The sequence below is a fragment of the Balaenoptera acutorostrata genome, chromosome 1, assembly GCF_949987535.1.
Source record: "Balaenoptera acutorostrata chromosome 1, mBalAcu1.1, whole genome shotgun sequence".
In the NCBI taxonomy this organism is placed as follows: Eukaryota; Metazoa; Chordata; class Mammalia; order Artiodactyla; family Balaenopteridae; genus Balaenoptera; species Balaenoptera acutorostrata.
In genome coordinates this window covers 78,306,036-78,327,555 of record NC_080064.1, presented here as the reverse complement: position 1 = coordinate 78,327,555, position 21,520 = coordinate 78,306,036, and positions in this window count along the sequence as shown.

The window sequence follows — 21,520 nt, the reverse complement described above, 5'->3', positions numbered from 1 at the left end:
TTTTTCTTGATGGATTTGATATATTAGGCAATGGCCTTGCTCACTCTGTACAATCATTGAGTTGCTATAGCCTCACTGGTCACCAGAAGAAATCTTTTATCCTGTATTCTCTCCAATCAGAATTCTGAGTATCTGTGATTTTTTTTCTCTAAGGACCAAGAGCAACAGTATATATATTTTTTCTCTCAATATCAAGTACAGCACCCTAGTATATCACTAGGGTGACCACAGGGTTTCGGTCTGACTGAAATGAGGTGATTCAGGAAAGCTGAAATCCTGAGGTCACCCTAGTGATATAACCATCAATTCAGGTATTTGTTAGGTCTCTTTAAGAAAAAATCTGCATGTTTGTATGGGTGTGTGTGTGTGTGTGTGTGTGTGTGTGTGTGTGTGTGTGTATTTGAGATATAGTGCATATTTTCAATGTGGAGAGCCAGATTTGCAGATGATTATGATTTTTTCTGTAAACCTAAAGTACAAAAATTCAAACTCTGTGAAAGTTTCATAGAACCATTTCTGTTGAAGAAAGTATTTGCTGTAGGATAATAAAATCAACTGAACAGTCAATTCTGTATACCTCATGATATTAGAGTCCTTATTCTCCAAAGAAAACCATTGTGTGCGTGTGTGTGTGTGTCTGTGTGTGTTTATGTGCACACCTGTTAGTGCATACGACAGGCAGACATCCAGCACCTTAATTGGGTAGCTGGTTATTGTCGTTCTTTTACGGAGAGTAATGAAAGCCTAGTAGAATGTCTCTGATTTGTTATTGTTAATCTTGTTTCAAGGAAACATGAGACAAGGTTGATGGTTTGGGTTGACTTTTTATTTGGTATGAGTATGGTAATTTCAGCCACACACTATCTTGAATGTACACGGTTCAGCTTAATGGATTTGTCAAGTAAAGTTCTGGCCTTGCTACAGTGAAGTTCATCCCAGAGTGCAGTGGGATAGCACTACAGGGAAAAAAAGGCCTTTGACCTTCTTTTCTAGGCCTACTCATAAACTCCAATAAAGCTCAAATGGCAAGAGGCAGTTTCATCTTTTGTCTCCTGTCCTGAACTTCTCTGATGCATGTCTTGAATTTTTATTTAAATTACTTTGGGTTTTAATTTATTCAGTCAAATGTCAACCAAGTGTTGTTTATCCTGTGGATTACATTCATGCTCACTGCAGAATTCTCTAACATTTGATTTCTAATTATTTTCTTGTTTATCCATGTGGTGCAATGTTTTGAATATTACCTCTGACCACTGACCAGTTGGAATTATAATTTTCTCTCTTTCCTAAACATCTGGTAGTAAAATTTGGTAAGCATGTAGTCTCAGCAAATCTAATGACTGCATTGACACAGCTTTTATTCCATATAGCACTCTCTTCTTTACGTATTTATTGCACTTAAACAAGCTACTGCATTTTGGCTACTGGAATTGAGCCTCATACAGAGTGAAACTGCAGTCTTTCTAGGTTTCCCAAATACAAGACTGTACAAAAGGGTCTTGAGGTGCAATCTCCAAGGAATTCCAAATAAATGAAAAACAGAGTTGACTTAAGAAACTGTGAAGTTGGTTGTACAAGAGAGATCAACCTTGAATTCTTGCCTGCTCTATTCCACCGTCTCCCATTCTATTTTTAAGCTTGTTTCCTTGTACCCTCCTCTGAGCCCAATTCTCTTCCTCTCTCTATGCACGTAATTTTTAGCATTATGCAATAATACTTAACCTCTCCTCTGTCCCTGACAACCAGACTGACTGAAAGGTGGGGTGGGAAGAGAAGCATGGTATTGGGCATTGGCAGTACAGACATTTGGAAAAGGTATTAAATCAAAGAGGAGAACTAGGTTCTATCAGAGTGAAGCGATCAGTTAGTACAGTCAATGGCATGAAAGATAATAGTCTATTTTTTCTTAAATAAGAACTTTGGCATGGTCCAAAGTTATAGGATAAGGAAACAAAGTAGAAAGGTAAAGATGGAAAGAAAGGTTAGGTCCAGGTTATGAAGACCTGCGTGCCATGCTAAGGAATCAAGTATTAGCATCTGGTAAAGGAGCATCAGTGGAGGTTTCCAATCAGATGTGAGACATAGTTAGATTTGTACTTTAAGAAGGGGATCTTTGGATGAAGTGTGGAGAGTGGACTGGAGAAAGGAGAGGCTGAAACCAGGGAGACCCTCTTAGGAGGATGTTATGCTATAAATGTGAGAGATGATAAGGGCCTAAAATAAAGGTAGAAAAGAGACCAGAATTGAGAGAGGTTTTGAGTGTTAAGACAGACAGGATATGGTGGTTCATTAAAGACTGGAAGAGAAGGAGAGGGAGGAATCCAAGATAGTTCTGTGTTGGTGGGTGTATTATTTTGCTAGGGCTACTGTAACAAAGTACTACGAACTGAGAGACTTATATGATAGAAGTTTATTTTCTCATGGTCTGGAGTCTAGAAGTCAGAGATCAAGGTGTTGGCCATGCTCTCTCTGAAGGCTTTAAGGAAGGGTCTTTTCCAGGTCTCTCTTCTAGTTTCTGGTACTTACTTGGCTTATGACAGCATAATTCCAATTTTCACATGGTGTTCTCCCTGTGTGCATGTCACATGGCATTCTTTTTTTCTTTTTTTAACATCTTTATTGGAGTATAATTGCCTTACAATTGTGTGTTAGTTTCTGCTTTATAACAAAGTGAATCAGCTATACATATACATATATCCCCATATACACTCCCTCTTGCATCAAAAACCCCAGTCATTGGTGTAGGGTCCCACCCTACTCCACTATGACCTCATCTTAACTAATTACATCTGTATTAACCCTATTTCCAAACAAGTTCACATTCAAAAGTACTAGGTGTTAGGCCTTCATATCACTTTTTAGGGGGACAAAATTCAACCCGTAACAGTTTACTATCAAGTCTGCAGCATAGAAAGCCTTCCTGAGTTTCCAGCCTACCTGGCCTGCCCTGTGGAATTCAGATCTAGGATGGCAACACACATTCTGAATTTCCAGCCTGCCCTCTTGCCTGATGCATTTCAGACTTGTCAGCTCTCACAATTACATAACTATTTTCTTTTTCTCTCTCTAATCTTTCTCTCTAGATAGAGATACAGATACAGACACAGATACAGATATGAGTATAGACAGATATAGGTACAGAGATAAAGATAGATACATCCTATTGGTCCTGCTTCTCTGGAGAACCCTGACTAAGATAGTGGGGGAGGCTGAGTATTTATAGGGTGGTTGGGAGGACTTGGAAAAGATAAAAAGGGCACATACATCTTTATAATAGAGTAGAATATAAGTCCCAGAAAGGAATGAGAAAAGAAAAAGAGAAAAATATTCCATATTTTATGAGGTCCTAGGATGTATCTCTATGACTCCAGTTTTATTTCTATCTCAATTTGCAACTTCACAACTAGAACTAGGCTCAACTAACACTTGCCTGCCACATTGAAAAAGAGTATTCTAAACAAATGGAAAACATTGGGCTGAACTATATGAAATTGCCAATATTTGACAGTTTATTTCTTACCAACAATATCAATAATTTCATTAAATTCGGTGTAAAATAGATTATTTGCATATACAGAAAACACTTAGAAAACCAAACTGTTTTCTTGAATATCCTAAGACCTAGTCCATCATGTGATGATTTAAGAGAGGTGGAGTCTATGGGACCAGGTGTTAAGGCTTGTCCTGGTCAGGTGGGGGCATTGTGGGTAGGCCACTAAGTCAGCATATTTAAGAATATCCATTGGAAAGCAATAGCTAACAGTAGCTAATAGTTATCCAACACAAAAACTGTGAAAAAGGTAGTAGTCATCACACGTATTATCCTATTCATTTCTCATAAAACACTGTGAAATAGGTTCTATTATAATTGGCATTTTACCGTTAAGGAAACTGAGGGCTAATGAGTGGAAATGGCTTGCCCAAAGTGGTAGAGCCAGTAATTGAGTCCAGACATGTCTGACATAAGGGCTCACACACTGGTATCTCATACTGTATTGCTCCTGATCCAGTAGATAGTCCCTGAGAGCTAGTTCAAATGGGAACTAGAGTCTAAAGTCCACGGATATGATTAAGGCAGGAAACAGAAGCCAGCAAGAGCAGAGAATCAGGTACTAGGAATATCCGACAAATTTTAATTTCTTTTTTCTGTTGCTTCTACTATGATGTTTGTCCTTCACTCATTCATTCAAAAATATTTATTAAATAATATTATTACCAGGCATTGGTCTAGGCAAGTGGAAATCATCTTGATCAAGATGGAAAAAGATCTCTGCCCTTAAATAGTTTAAATCCTGAATAGGGAGACAAAATAAATAATAAACATAATGGAAAGAAATTTTTTAGCATGTTAGAAGGTTATACATTCAGCATAACAAATAAAATGTAAATGAGTAAGGTGGTTCAATAGTTCCATGGTAAGGTGAGAAGTGGGCAAGAGTCAGTATTAAATAGCATGGGCAGGGTTACTTTTAATGAGAAAGTATAATTTGACCGAAGAGTTGAAGGCAGTGAAGGGATGTAGTCAGATAGATATCCGCGGGAAGAACGTTCTCATCAGGGTAAATGTACTAAGTCAGGAATGTCCCTGGCATGTTCTAAGAACATTAAGGAGGCCCAGTCTGTCTGAGGTAGAGGAGGAAGTGGGAGAACAGTGGAGATGAGGATAGACTGCTAGCAGAAGCCCATAGGGCATTGGGCCTTGTAGGCACTGTAATGACTTTGGCCTCTACTTTGAGTGAGATGGGAAATAAGAAACCATTGAAGGGTTTTGAGTAGAAGAATGATATGATCTGATTTCTACTTTTAAAAGGATCACTCTGGCTGTGTTAAGAAAGATTGTAGAGAGTCAGAGTGGGATCAGAGAAACATGTAGGAGACCGTTTTAGTAACATAACCAAGGAATAATGGTGGCCAGGACCAGGTGGTGGCAGTGGAAGAGATAGGAAGTCATAGGATTCCAGATGTATTTTGAAGGTAGAGCCAACAGAAATGTAAGATAAGGAGAGGAACAAAGATGACTGCAAGGGTTTTACCTGTGTAACTGGAAGGAAGGAGTTATGGATTGATATAGATAAGGTTTCAAGTGGAGCAGATTTGGGGAGAAGCTGATGCGTTCAGATTTGGACATGTTGAATTTAATACATCAATTAGACATCTGAGAGGAGATGTCAAGTAGGCAAGTAGATGTATAAATCTGGAGACTGGAGAAAGAAGTCCAAGTAGAGATGTGTACCTGGGAGGTGTCAACATTAAGATGTTATTAAAACCATGATACTGGGCTATATTACTGAGAACAACTCTAGATAGAGTAGAGAGGATGTTCTGGGACTGATTTCTAGCTTCCTTCTTCCCTCATCCCTTGACATTAAGAAATTAATGAGAAGAAGAGAAATCAGCAAAGGAGACCAAGAAGGAAATGACCAGGGAAGTTGGAGGAATATCAAGGAGATGGGGTGTTGACATGGAAGTGGAGTGAAAATCTCACACATGTTTTCACCTGCCCACCCACTGGTTGAATGCAGAGCACTCCAAGGATGCAGAGGAGGGCAGAGTAATGAGGTGTGAGGAGCCTGGTCGCTGGCTGATAGCATGAAGTTGAGGTCCTCGCTGCCAACGTGGACTGTAATGAGGTCAAGATGCAACATTGCACTGTGTTTGGTCTCTGATATTTGGGGATTTTTTTAAACAGTTGTTGGCCTACCCTACCCTGACTAACACAAGAACTGATGCCATTTGAAAGATGCCAGCATCTTATTTTGAGAGCTTTAGCAAATTTTAATTGTTAGTACACCCATGAATGTTATTCATTATTAATGAGTCATTAAAGAAGTACTTTCTCTTAGAAATGCTTTATTTGATGTTAGGATTATGTATTCAAAAGCAATAGAAAACTTTTAAAAAAAAGATTTATCATCAGATTTGTGCTTTCTTGAGCTAGATCTGAAAATTATTCTGAGTTAGCTGTTATGTCTACCCTACATTCTCAGTCTGAGTTGACCTGGCATAAGCCAAGTTTCAGCAGAGCCTAGTTCCATCTTGGGCTTCTGTGAACTGGGATTGTCAATGGCATGTTCCTGATGTTCACTCTTAATTGGATCCTAAAAATATTTATTATTGATGGGAAGCTATCAGGTTTTTTTTTTTTTTTTAAGGTCCCTTATTGATAAACCTTTGATTGCTGTGGTTAAAGAAAAATGTCTACCTTCCCCCAGGTACAGTGTTTGGAATTGCATTTGGAAAATTGATTGAAAAGTTGTTATGAGCCTGAGGTTAATAGTGTGAGCCCTGTTTGATGCACTTGAACCCTACGCTATTCATTCTCAAGTTTTTAGATTCTAGCTACAAAAGGACAAGTCTGAATATCTATTACAATGGCTTCCCGTCACACTTAGCATTGAATCCAAAGATATTACCATGGCCTACAAGGCCCTACTTATTCTGGCTTCCTGCTGTTTTCTCACCTCCCTCTTTGCTGCTCCTTGAACACACTGCAATGCTCCCTGCTCAGAATAGCACTTGCTATTCCTACTGTTCACCAAGATGCACACATGTCTTCTTGTTTCACTTCATTCTGGTCTTTCATCTCCCTGTCCACTCTATCTAAAATTATAGCTTCCATCACTCTCTGTCCCCCTCTCCTGCTCAGTAAATATTTGGTGAATTAATGAGTGAATGGATTAATGAATGGTTATGGTCATCTGATTTCTCAAAACAACATTATCTGATCTAAGAAAGACTCACTGTTTTTCTTTCATGGTACAAAATACCATGATGATAGCCAACCTAGGTAGGGCTTGAAATTTTAGAAAATTTTGAAAAAGAAAAAAGATTTTGGCCCCAATTCCAACTATACTCTCCTTTCTATCCCCTACTGCTTCTTTCATTTTTTATCTATTTATTCAGTGAACATTAAATACATATATGTTGAGCACTATTTTTCCTCCTAATATAATAAAGAAAAAAGCTCCACCTCTATCTTGTATTATATTTAGTGGAAATAGTGTCGTGAATAAGACAGGCTTCTTTTAAAGGGGCAAAAACCCTGTTACTGTTCAAAACTTTTCAAAGTCCCAAAGCGAAAAAAAAACAACTCCCATCTGCATTAGTTACTATACAATTTGCAGCCACAGAATCTATTGGTTTTCACATTTCCATATTTTTGAGGCACATTAACAACGATAAGGAAAAATATTAAATGTGAAAATGGTTAGATACGTGTCAATAGAAAGTCTGCTTGGGAGTTGCTTCCAGCCACACCGATTCACAGAGTGCTGACTTACATGATTTCATAAACTTGGTTACCTGCTCGCAAAGTTATCTAGTGCTTAAAATGTAATAAGAGTTAGAGGCTTTTTGCTTTGTTTTTGCTGTGAAAAACTGTGTTTCCTTTAGAGGAGCTCACAATTTATATACTGAAAATATATAAAAGAATTATGTGTCAACAAAATGGTGTTTAAGGTTTTAAATCATCCTAACAGTCAGCCCTGAGACTTCCTCGCTAGACATCTCAGAGACTTTATGAAAGTTTTATTCTACAATTCCCTGCTTGCCTTTACTCTTAGCTGCTTCTTCCAGCTATTCATATAGTTTGAAAAATAGAGTTTATATACTTTAAGTTGCAAGGCATTTAGAATTTTCATAATCTCTTTACTGTGGCTGAAGTAGTCAAAAAAATGAAGTCTATTGTTGATAATATTTCACTGTGCCTTTACTAGATTAACTGGAGCAAGAAGCTAGAACTTGCGGCATTTAAAAAATACTCCATTTTTTTAGAAAGCTTTTATGAGCAAGTTATAGGATAATTAAATTAGTTTCAAAATACTCGGTAAAAATCAGGGAATAGGGTGATAATGAAGATTTATAAAGAGCAGATGTTGAAAATAAGGGTCTCAAGAACAAGAATTTTACGTTTATATATTTTAGTATCTTTCATAGCATGTAGCAATGTGCTAAGCACACAGTAGGTGATCATTAAGTCCTTGTCTAATTAACCTATAAAATTATATATAACATCAAATTTCAAGTACCATATTTTACAAGGTAGAGAGTAGTATGGAAAAATTTCCCTTGCATAGTAATCACTTACAAATAAAGTATCTTTAAGTAATCGATGAGATTAGTATACTCTCTTACTGTTTTATATAAATTTCCTTATAGTTAATGTACATTTACTGGCAACAGATCCCTATCACCTGCCCTCCACACCTTCTATTTGGTTTCTCATTCATGAATTTCAATATCTATTCTCTTTACTACTTACTATGTTCCAGATGCTATATCTGTTCTTTGCCCTTGGGAAGCATATAATCTAGTGGTAAAGACCAATGAGGACAGAGGAAAATTCAGTGCTGTTTTGATTAGACTCCTTTACTTACTAGAACTAAGACTCAGCTCATACATCTTCATGTATTAGAAAGATTATTATAAGAAGATAAGCACACAAGATAAGCTCAGGGAAAGCTGAGCCTCTTGACTTCAGAGAGCAAGAATTGAAAGGTGGTTCTGGCTGCAAGTGGCCCTGGGGATTTCACTCATTTCAGAGTGGGACTTCACAAGTCCTCACCAGGTTCTCTTTACTTCTCTATTGCATACCTTCTGCTTACGTGTGGTTTCTGCTCACTTAAAACTTCTTGGGACTTCCCTGGTGGTCCAGTGTTTAAGACTCCATGCTTCTAATGCAGGGGATGCAAGTTTGATACCTGGTTGGGGAACTAAGATCCCACATGCTGTGTGGCGTGGCAAAAATATTTTTCTTGTGAGGGATTAGTCATTATTTTTCTCTACATAATGGGTTTTCAGAAATTGCCCATGTTTCTAATGTTTTCTCTGTATTCCTCAGTTCAAAATACTTACAAACCCGATAGAATTTGTCCAGCCCATGTTTTTTAAAGCAACCATGGCTGCCCTTTGACACTTTGTACCTACCCCTGATTCAATCAGCTGTAACAAGAGGGTAAAGTCACATGGTAAAATCAAGTCTAATAGTTCATTAAAGGCTACACAAGGAGGCATATTATAGGCAGTGTGTTGATGTGTCTACTTCAAATTTGGCTTTGTAATGCTAGAATGTGATGGGGTACAGAATTCTCTAGGGTCATAGAATTGAATCACTTGGTCAAGGTTAGGGGTAGTCAGAGCATACACCTTAGGAAAGATGATACCCAAGCAGGTTTAGTCAAAGTTAGCTAGGGAAGAAGTGGTGGGAAGCTATACTAGGCAGAGAAAATAGCATGAGTAAGGAATAGAAGTAGGAAAGAATATGTTTCAGAGACTGAACCACATGTGGTTTAATCTTCCTGGAACTTTAATAACTATGTCCAAAGTGGTGAGAGGTAAGAATAGAGCAGGCAGGATCCAGGTTAGAATACATAGTGAAAGTAATGGGAAACCATTGGCTTATACAGGGTAATGACAAGGTCACATTTACATTTTCGATACATCACCCTGGGGACAGATGGAAGATGTATATGAACATGGCAGGACTGGAGGCAGAGACAGAGACACTAAGTAGAAGGATAGTTCAGGTAAGAGATTAAAAGAATCCCAACTAGAAAATGCAGGTAGGAGTGGAGAGGAGGTAATATGTTAAAAAATATTACTTAAATAGAATCAACTATACTCAGTAACTCATTAAGATGTGCTGGATGAGGGAGGGGGAAAAGCTGGTGTTTCAGTTTGACCAAGTTGGTGGACGGAGATCCCACAGTTGGGATGGGTAAGAAAAAATGGCGAGTGACTCTGGGGGAGGGGCATCGGGAAAGAGTTGAAAGAGAAGGAGCTGTTATGTCGAAGGTGCCTGGGAACTAGATGTGAAATAAGTAAGTGCCTCAGATGACAAGAGAGAGAACTGGTGTTTTAATCAATGAGGTGGTCCATCCAGCTTTTCTTCATATTACTGAGAGAAAGTACAGTTGGAAGTTGAATAGGTACAGCAAGTGCAAAAGAGGAAAATCAAGGGTTTATCCAAAAAGGGATTTAGATTGAGTATCCCAATCACAGATGACCACATCATCTGGTATGTATCCCAGTAACCACCTGTTCCCAAGCTAAGAGCTTGCTGGACCTCCAGTAAAATTCATTTCTTTTCACCCTAATGATGTAGTAGGAGGGTATTGATTAAACTAACAGGGAAAGGTAGTTTGGGACATAAAGCACTTCATTCATTCTTCACACAAATACCTACTACGTGGTATATTATACCAAGTACTTTAGAAGGCAAAATTTGCTTACTGCCTGCAAATGACTTTGATAAACTTGAGAATTACTTAGGAAAACAAGGTAAATGGGAAATATTGAAGTAAGTAAACAAAGGAAGAAAAAAGAGAAGCTACCAATAGAAGAGGATAAATGATTGATTTGCTTTAGATGAGAATGGCAGAAAATGTTGGGTCATAGTGGACTGCAGATTGAACAGGATTCAGCAATATAAAAAAAAGCAAGCATGATATTGAAATATCACATCAAGCATCATATTGAAATATCTAAGCAGAAGTATAGCATATAAGAACAAGAATGATTCATCTTCCTAGGAGTCAGATTCCTAAATGAATACTGTATCTGCTAAAGTTCTTTGGTTATTACCAAGAGAAATAGATTTGGTATTATTTAGGATAATTTCAGTTACAAGTAATAGAATATCCAAATCAAAATGGCTTAAACAATAATGGGAATATACTGCCTCATATAACTAAAAAGTTCAGGTTTCAGGCCTTTTACATTACCTCCAAGGATGTAGTTTCTTTCTGTCTTTTCATTATAGTTTTCAAAGTGTTGGCCTCATTTTAAGACTGGTTGCTCTTGTGATAATAAGGTAGATACTGATGCTAATACAACTAGGGTTTCATGCTTCACATCCAATGATAGAGAGCGATTTTTAAATAATTTCCACAGAAAATAGAGGTAACTTCTTCCTCAGAGTCCCCAATAACCACGTCTTATATTTGGCCCAAATTCAGTTATATGTCCATTTCTGAACCATTTGCTGTGGCCAAGGGAGGAGATGTGATAATTAGCTTGAGCCAATCAAGATCTACCCCTGGAGAGAGAGATGGAATCAATTCTACCCTAACTGCATGGCTGGGATGTCCGGGATCTGTTAGAAAGAAAGCAACGGGGATTGCATGTGGGAAATATGAACAGCAAATGTCCACCACACTACTTATGCAGAAAATAAATGTTTTGGGAAGCCTGGCAAGTAGCTCAGCCTGATGCTTCAGCTTCCTGAAGGAAAGGCTGGAGAATCCATCTCAGAAATAGCACAGAAACTAGGTCAGCTCCTGGAGTCTAGGGCCCAAGGTAACAGGGACCCGTTGACAGGTATTTCAGAGCATGCTTCCAGAATGGACCACCCTCTTTGCTTTTATCTTCCTGTTTCTCTCTGCATAAGACTCAAAGCCACAGTAGAGAGAGCTGGCCAGGGTTGGTTTATGTGCTCACAACTTAGCTAAGCGAGATCAGAGAAGCCTGACTGATGGTCCCACCAGCACTCTTCATAGTGGAGGACAGATAATTGTTCCTAAGAGCACTGAGGTAGTTTTCTAAATAAAGGGGTTAATGGGGTCTGGGTTACCGCAAATAGTTGTCCACTACAGGTATTATTAAGTTCCAAATATAAAAGGAGTACAAGAAACTTAAATGGCAGAATTAGATAAAGAAGATAATTAAAGAACAAACACTTTTTGATGGAAAACATGTCCATTTAACACATTTTTATGGAGCACCTGATGTATGGAATGTGCTATGCACATTTTTATGGAGCACCTAATGTATGGAATGTGCTGTGTTGATATGAAGATTTGTATGATACTCTCTCTACCCTTCTGGATAACACAATGGATTTTAGAGCTAGGAGGAAAGACATTCAAATATCATGCAATCTGACACCTTACTTTTAAGGTGAGTAAAAGTAGGTAGAAAAAGTTCAAATAATGAATATTTGACACAGCTGTGACTAGACTCCAAAACTGCATTATTCTAACCTATCTAGGTTTTTTTTCTCTTATGCTTTACCTACTCGCTTAGTTGCTGCATTGGCCATAACCAAAATAAACTTCAGAGAAAGGACCCAGAGTTATCTCATGTTGGAGAAAAGGCTGAGAAGTGATCGGAATATCTTCTTTATCATCAAAAGGGGAAGCTTCAAAACCCATTAAGATCCAAACTCTTCAAAGTCCCTTAAAGACAAGAATTCCCCAGTCAGAGGCTCAAGAGCACTTGCTCCAACCAGAGGGCTTTCAGTAGAGAAAAGGTGGCTAGTGAAGGCTGTATGCTTGGAGCTCCTTTCCCGAGGACTAAAAAATAAAAGTAAAAACCAAAATAACTACTTATCTGCTCGGAATGACTTCCCTGCAGTTATGCCCCGAGGGCGAGAGGGGCACATTCTCCAACTTCTAAAGGTGCCTTTTGCTTCATAGATTCTGAAACTTCAGGCTCTTTAGTTGTATTTTAGTTCAAGAAATTCTTTTTTCATATGCTCCTTTTAATCCGTTTGCTACTGTAGTACATTTAAACATCAGCAGATGGGGCCCTTGGTTCCTTTGAAGAGTGTCAGGCTTGAATTTTGTTCGTGTCTGCAGTCCACATGAACTTTGCTTGTTTTCACAGCGTGTTCAATTTGCACATTCTATAGTTCACAAACGTTTATTTAATCAAGAAAAATAAATCTCATTAATGACAAGAAATTTCTTTTTTCCCCCTTCCACTGTTCTGTAGAGGTAAGTTAGATCTGTTTACAAATGGAAAAATGAGTATAACATAATACCTAGGCGAGAGCGTCTTTAAAAGGACAAGAGAATTCAGCGTGAAAATTAACCTGTTGTCCTTAACTCAGGAGGCTGTGTGGGAGGCTTTCACTGAATGGGGCCACAGGTGACAGGTTGTATCTGAGTTACCCTGATTCTGGCCTGTTTTCTTTCTTCTCTGTTGAGTTTCACTTTATGAAAGCATTGTGTGAATTGGCTGGTTTTTACCACTCACCAATAATCATGATTTTTTTAAAGTGATCTTTGTCGATAGTCCATAAAGAGAACAACCGGTTGTCTGGCCCTTGCACCTGTTCAAGTGGGTAAGTTTCAGCTCCTTAAAGGTGAGATCTTTTCCCATGAGAAATGTAACAGCTCTTTGAGGAAGGAGTGTAGTTTACAGGGCAGAAGAGATGGCAGCCTCCCATACTCCTAGAGTCCTCTCTTAATTTTCTGCCTGGCTTTTTAACGTGAACTTGCTCTGAGAATTAATCACTGTTTCTCTTCTGTCCCCCAAAATGGGATGACCCAGAACTTCTTTTTTGGCAAAACCATGAAAGACCCAGAGCAAAAATGTTTCCTATGCGTGAAGCTTGATTATATAAATACTATTTCAATGTGCTTACTGCATCTCCGATTAGTATGATTTAACTGATAGATTGAAGGCATCTTCCTTAGTGTAATTAATATTTGTGTTGTAAATAAACTCTTATGCTTGGACAGATCTTAATAGCAGATTTAAAACACAGTAAGAAGACTAAGGATATATCACTGATGGAAGAGATAAAATTGGGCCTCCTTTTTTTCACTATTCTGAGTTTAAATAAATAGGTCTGTTTTCCAACATTATTGCCACCTCTTAAGAACTGATGTTTTAGCTTGAAAGACTGCCTATATTTTTTAAGGTATATTACAGATCACATTCATTTCCAAATTCAGGTCTTAACTAGCTCATAAATCTGTGAGAATGAAGTGTCTTCATCAATAACATTCTCTATATTTTTATAAATTTGCAACCTAATATGGCAAATTGGGATGCAGTTTGCAGATTTAGGATTTATGGAGTTTACACTGATGCAACTAATGTATTACTTCTGGGTAGAGATGATATTTGCCTGTGGTTAGCCTGAAGCAAATTTTAGGAAAGTATTGTTCATTTCTTCCCTCCTTTTGTGCTGACATGCTAAGGGATATACACGGAAATCGTGTGCACTACTTGTGCCCTAGTCTGAAGAACTGCTTGTGGGCAAATTTCATTAGTGCTTGATTAGTACTTGTGCTAATTAACCACGCACAATTTTGCCTCCAGTCATAGTATGATGAGTTAAGACTGGACTGAAAATGTGGCCCTAAATGCATGTGTTGGAAGCCCATAAAGCCCATATAATCCCATAGAGAATTCTCACTTGACTCCCCCATTAATGGTCTGAAAAAGTAGAACAGAACACTCTGTTTCCAGTGCAATTTGAGTTCACCCGGTTATGTGATATGTTAATGTTTAGATTAAGCAGATGGCAAGGAAGGCAGTTGTTAGTTGAGGATTGTTTTTCCCTTTCTGCATATTATTTTCAAACAAACAGTTTAAGAGGAAAGTTATTTTACCTCTCCCTTTGCATCCCCTTGAGTTAAAAACAAAACAAAACAAAACAGAAACCCCTGGTTGTATTATTATCATCCTATGTGCTCAAGTGCACTCATCTTATTTGGGATATGATATAACAGTGGTTTCCAGTGTTTGGTGAGTTTTTTGCTGTTTATATTATTTCAAAGAAAAGGGAGATAGGGCCTGGCTGAGGCAAGGACAGGAGAGGAGGTGAATTTGGAAACAAAAGCTGCTTGGAACAGAAGAGCAGATGTTATGCCTCTATCTACATGTCTAATTTTCTCCTCAGGGTTTGGCAGTACTGGCCCTGATTCTCCTGCTTATTTCTGTGGTCTTCCTCCTCCTCCTTCAATTTCACCTGCCTTCTCCAAACCTCTTTTCCCTCATACTACTTCCCTTGCAATTTTGGAATTTTCCACATTAAATTTTTACATACTATATGCTGTGGCATCTTAGTAACTTTATTTGAAAAACCTTTAATAACTTTCAGAATTCCTCCAAGCTTGCCCAGCTCTCACAAATGAAAAGGTGGAGTTTTAAATATCAGGTTCTATCATTTATAGAATCATAAAATTTTAGAGCTAGCACTAGACATCATTTCATCTCACTCCATTTATATTTTTAGTAAGAGATTTTCTTGAAATTTTGGAATGGTGGGAAATGATAGGGGAGGAAACAGGAGTGAGAAGGAGACAGACAGAGAGGTGAAGAAGTTTTAGGATTTTTTTTTTTAATTTTATGTTATTAATGTAACTTCCTTTGGGGATTTCTCTAGAGACTGCAAAAATATTTTATTGCTTTTCAATTATGTTTAGATACTAGACTGACTTTTTTTGAATGCAACTCCTGGCTAAGGTAGGCTCCAGGGCAGCTAGGCTCAGTTGGATGAAGTGGACAAATCTGCAAGTCTCGCTTCACTTGTATGCATCTTCTTTCTCCTTCTCTAACCCGGGGATGTGTCCCTCCTTTCAGCCAGGACCAGACCCCCTCACTGGTTTCTGGATGTTATTACCTTCCTGCATTCTCAAGAACATCAGTTACTTCCCACCATTTTCTGTCTTGCCAATTTTTTCTTCTCTATTAGATTATTCCCCTTGGCCTATGAATATGCAGAATACCAGATGCCTAGACCATGCCTATTCTTTCTGATATCACCCCCATTTCTTTACTCCCCCTTTTAGTCTTGATTCTCAAGAGTGTTGTCTATGCAAGTCATCTTTGTCTTCATTTTCTTAACTCCCGTTTACCTTGACCCATTCCAGTCTGGAATCTGATTTGTTTAATTCACTGAAACTGCTCTTGATAAGGCGATAACGTTTCTTGGTAATGACAGATCCAGCTCATAATTGCGTTTTTGTCTTGTCTTTTCAACAGCAGTCTACACAGTAGAGCAGGGACCCAGGCTCTCTGAGTTCTCATGATACCACACTCTCCTGGTCTTCTCCAACCTCTCTAGCTCTTTTATCTTATTCTCCCTTTTGGTCAGAAACCAATGTCTATTTTGTTCACTGTATTTTGTATAATGTCTAGTACTGGGTCTGGTGTATAGTAGGCTCTCAAGAAATATTGGTTAAATGAATAAATTAAATAGTTTCAGTTCAATGAGAATCATGTTTTTCCCTCTAGAGATGAGCTGTGCAATAAATGGTCACTAGTCGTATGTGGTTATTTAACTTTGAATTAATTAAAATAAAATTATATTAAAAATTCAGTTCTTCAGTCATACTGGACACATTTCAAGTGCTCAATAGCTACATGTGACTAGTGGCTACCATACTGGACAGTGCAACTTTTTAGAATACTTCTAACATTGCTGGGAGTTCTATTGCCTAGTGCTGTTCTAGAGAGTTTAAATTTAATTGCTGGTGCCTGAACCACATACGTCATAGAGCCATGCAGAAATTGGTCAAATGATTGGATGATTCTCTCTACAGTCTTACAAAAACACACAGAACAATTGCTCAACTAGGACAGAGGGACATTTTAACCATTATGAAGCAAGGGAGTGTAGCATCCTAGTTAAATGTGTGGATTGGTGATGGAGAGATTTGAAGATGAGTCCTGTTATACCATTTGACAGGTATATGTCAAGAGCAACGGTTCCATCTGTTTTGCCTTTCTGCAACTCCATTTTCTTAACTGTAAAATGGGTTACGACTAATACCTTTGTCATAGGCTTGTTGTAGAAATTAAAGAGATTGATGCATTTAAAGTACTTAATATTGTCCCCAGCACAAAGTACGAGCTCAGTAAACGACAGCTAGTATTATTATTGCTGTTGTTATGTTATATATATCATCAGGCGGAAGGCACATACTCACACTAGTGTCCTTCCATCTCAATCATGCCATTGAACCCTAGTGTCTCTTTTTAAGGCATACCAACACTGAGTAAGGGGGTCATACATACTAGGTAAACATATTAGCAGAACAGGATTGAAATGAGTTTTGAAGCATAGGATTTACCTGGCAAAGTTTGCTACAGAGTGGATGAAATCTTTTAGAACCATTAAGTTTTCAGCTTGGATCTCTGCATCCACCATGACCAGAACTCAGGAAAGCTGGCTGGCACAGTTTCCACCAGGAGTCCAGTGCTCCTTCCAGAGCTACAATGTCAGATATTTCTTCTCCTTGGGCGGACAGCACAAGGAAATGCTGTTGTTTTTCCTCAGTTGGGAGAGTCCCTAACGGAATATAGCATGGATTTGCCAGTGCTCCTCTCATGGATCCTTTGTGTTTCTTTATATTCTCCAATCAGTTCCCTGTAACATGCGGGTAACTACCCACAATTTTCGGTTGCATCCCCAGAATGCTGGACAGTTAACCAACCTGTCTTTCAGGGATGACAGTCTCTTAAGAAGCACTTCTGCAGGGACTTGTCATTTGCAGTTTGACATTTCTGACTTACTGTGCCCCATAAGCACGAATTTGAAAATTTCTTTAGGAAGGATTTACATTTCACGAAATTTTAGACTGTCTGATTATCGTTTGTGGTCTCAGATTCATATTTTCTTTCTTATAGAGACTTCCTCAGCCCAGATCAGCAGCAGTTCCTATGAAGGGAATTGGTCTGCCAGGTTTAAACATAGAAAGTGGCTCTGACACACCTGTTTAGGGATTTACTAATTTCACAAGTGCAGTAATTTGAGCAAATCACATGTGAAACACTTTTTTTTTTTAAACATCCATTAGCAGCAAGAGCTCTGACTGCCTCTATTCCTACCCTCTATAGCACCAGACCCAGCTGCTATTAGTAGATTCCATTAATGAGCTGCTTCATTTTCAAAAGTTCTTTTGGTCAGCTGTTTATAAATTAGAGTGTTTTAATTCAATTTGATATCTACTGGAAACAGAAGATTGATTCAATTTTGCATTGTCTTTTATTTTGTTCACATGTGATTATAAATGACTAATTTCCATATTTCCAGCATTCCCATCACCTTCCTGATCTCTGTGCCTGCTTAGTTCATTGGGTTAGGACTTGAGAAACCAGTGGGGCCTCCAGCCCATGTCACACAAAGCCCCTTTGACCTTGCCTGATGGCACTGTCACAAGGGGGACAGCAGAACATCTGTATAGACCATGGCAAACCTTTTTTGAAACACAGCTCCAGGGCTTGCCCTTCTCAAGATGGGTTAGTGCATCATTTTCCTTTGTAAATAACAGCATATTCTTTAGGTTTTAACTGCACAAAATTGGATTTACAATGGAATTGCAGGAAGAATTTTTAACTGAGCATCACGAAAGATAGTTTTCTAAGTCAGTGAAAAAAGGTTAACTTGTAAACCTTTGGCTCTTTCCTACAATGATATTTCCATCAGTATTCACCTTAAAAAAGCAGGTAATTTTATGATTTGAAGCATATGGAATGTTATTTACATAGACCTAAGAGATTAAAAAGATAAAATGGTTTCCCTCTCTATTGCTGAAATAACCAATGAAAGAGAAGAAGGGCTGACAAACAGCAGTTTGCTTCCCATAGAGAATATATTAAATACCCTTGATAATGATAATATTAGTTCCAGGGACAAAGAGTCAGTTCATTTAAATGATTATTACTTTTTCTCACTTGCATTTTTTTTCTTCCACAGTTATTTTTTTGTGTTTTTCTTTGAGCCACAGTTCCATCCTTACTAAGTATTTACAATTTCTTTCAAGTGAGATCAAATGGGATTGCACTTCCTGTTTCTTGGGGGTTGGCTCCACCATTGAAAATTATGGGTGCCAAGCAGAAAGAATCGGGTAACTAAAGGGAGATTTCTCCCTTTAGAAGGAAAAGCTGCATTTTAGTTGAAAGGGAAAGACAATGCAGCTGTTTTGAGTAGCTTACATCTTTAGAAATGCTAATGAATGTGATTGAATTTCACTGAAAGTGGGGCTGAACAGTTCAAGTCAAAAAGAAAAAGGAGTTTTGAGGAACTAGTCTCATTTAGAGACAAAGATCTTATTTACAGTAACTTTATCCTAAGATCTCCATTTGCGGTGCTCCTAATTTAAAACTATAAAGCCAAAGCAAAAATGTTCACCTAAGCTTCTGGCTCTTATCAGTTCTCTCCAAATGTCTTTTTTGGGAAAAGTATTGTTCTCAAATAATAAGTTCAGGAAATTTGGTGTCAGATTTTGCTAGCCCATCCTTGTTAACTGATAGGGGGTGTGAAATGAAGGAACAATGCAGACAGGAGAGGAGACCTTGCCCTTGTAGGGGAGCAAAATTTGCCATCCCAAAATATGTCTCTTTTGGTACGAGGATTATTTTAGGCCGATTATTTTAAAGAAGCAGAAGACTCAGGAAACCCGTCTTTTTACCTCCTTCTTAAATGCCTGAAAGAATTTATATAAAGGACCTGGTCTAGGAAGAGCACAATCCTCTGAGATATCTACACAGAATCTGGGCTAGGTGTGGTAGAGGGGACTTGGCAGGGCCTGGAGATCAAAGACTCTCTGTGGCTCATTGCCTCTGCGTGGTCCAGCAATTATTTGTTTGCCAAACATTTGCTCTTTTCCATCTTCCTGTGATTGCCTTCCTTTCCTTGAAGTCCCAGATCACCACCTCCTTCTCCTTAGTCCAGGATGACACATACACCTCATTTTATCCGACTGCTTTGGAATCTCTCATGTTCTGATTCCCCATATGTACGTAATTAAATTTGGTTTTTCTCCTGTTTATCTGTCTCACGTCAATGTAATTATTAGGCCAGCCAGAAGAACCTCCAAGGGTAGAGAAAACTTTTTTCCTTTTCCAACACCCCTATTGAAGAACTCTGGTGAACTTGAGAGCAGTGGAGATGTGTAATTACCTAGGATTACAGTTGTTATTCTTCATTATACGTGGATTTTTAAGGATAACAATTGATCTATCCATCTAGGCAACAAGCTCTCCATATTTTAGGGATTTGGAGGGAAGTTTTAGATATCTACAACTGGTAAGCTTAGCCTGTTTCAAAATATTAGGTTTCCTGCAGAGAAGCTGCTCATGCCTGGGTGGTAATGAAGCATCCAGAATAAAAGATGGCAGGGAAGATAGAAAGTAACCTCTGAAGAAACCTCTGATCTTCTTAACCTAACTCAGGCCCATCTCCCTGACTTCCTGTCCCATGTTTCTCTTTTGGTCATGCTTTCTTTGTCCTTTCCTCCATCTTTTCCATTATCTGAATCAGTTCAGAGTCAGTAAAATAAAATATAGGGATTTTTTGCTTCAATCTGCCCCTTGATGTTAGGGACTTTTGTCTGTTTTTAGGTGTTTTTGACACTGATGGAACACTGACACTTAGAACAGTGCCTGGCCCTGAATAAATGTTTGTGAAGAAATATGAAAGAAATCTTGCTGTTAACTTGCTATGTCTCCTTTATCCTGCCAGTAGGGCATAGTTGGAGTATTGTAGCCAGGAACATCTGGCTTTGAGCAGGATCACGTAGTCTCCTTGTGTCTGCTGCACATGTTAAGAGCTCAGTGAATATTGAAGGAAAGAAGGAAGGAGAGGAAGGAAAGCAGGTAACATTTAGCTTCAAACAAGTTGACACCAATCTACTGGTTTGGGCAATAACCTAAGAAAAATAACTCAGATACCGAGGATGAGCATGTGATTATATCTTCAACATAAATATGTAAAGTGCTCCCCACATTTTAGACAAATGCATTTCTTAAAAGTAAGTGCAGCTTTGCTTTATCTGTTTTGAATGGTAGAGCTGTAATTGTCTCTTTGAATATACTAGCATTTTGGCCTTTGGTAGCACTGCAGGAATAGGTATAGTTGTGTTAATTGTTAAGTATATTGAAGAAGATCCTTAGAAGAATTTCTTAGGTTAGGTAAAGATATTTAAATGGAAATATTTGTCCACATTGTACTGAAACTTAATATGAGTAAATTTAAACTTAAATCTACATGCAGTTAGGTTGGGCATGTATGTTCCCTGCCTAAGAGAAGTTTCATTGGACCAATTATTCATTTTTTTGTCCATTCATTCACTCACTGAACAAACACAAGAGTCTACTAGGTATAAAACACATCGTGATAGACTAAAGGGGGAAGGAATGCATGTAGAATGATTTTCATTGTCTTTCAAAATTCAGTGTTTTGTACTCCATCTTAAAATCCATTCAGTCTATTAGACCCTACATTGTGATCAGACTTAGTCATTTTCATCTATGGCTCTGATGGTGGAATTGAGAACATGCACTCTACAGAGGCATGGATGGCTTAGTTGGGTGAGCCTGCATTGGAGAATAGATTTAGAACTATATGCTCTTGACAAAATGAAGACATGGAAGGAAGTTAAGAGACCAAAAATCAGCAGGAAAAAGTCACGCATCTGGGAAACAAACGGATAGGTCTAGGCACTGGCTGCCTGTGTCTATGTGTGAATATGCCTGGAAAGACCCACCAGGCAAAGGGGCATGATCAACTGGAAGCAGGTGGGCAATTCAACAAGCATGCCAATGGGCAGAGCAAGAACAGAGGAATCTCAGAGTGATCTTCCTTGACAGAGAGTGGCAGAGCACCTGTGAAGAGGGATGCATTGGATAAGGTCTAGGATTGGCTTCTCTCTTCAAGGGCAAACATAATAGGATAAATTGTGGAGAATTTGAGTGGTGGTTCTTATCTAGTGCAGGAAAACAAAATATAAATCAAACAGATACTCCTAATACATTGCAAGAATCTTATTAGCTTGTTAAATAA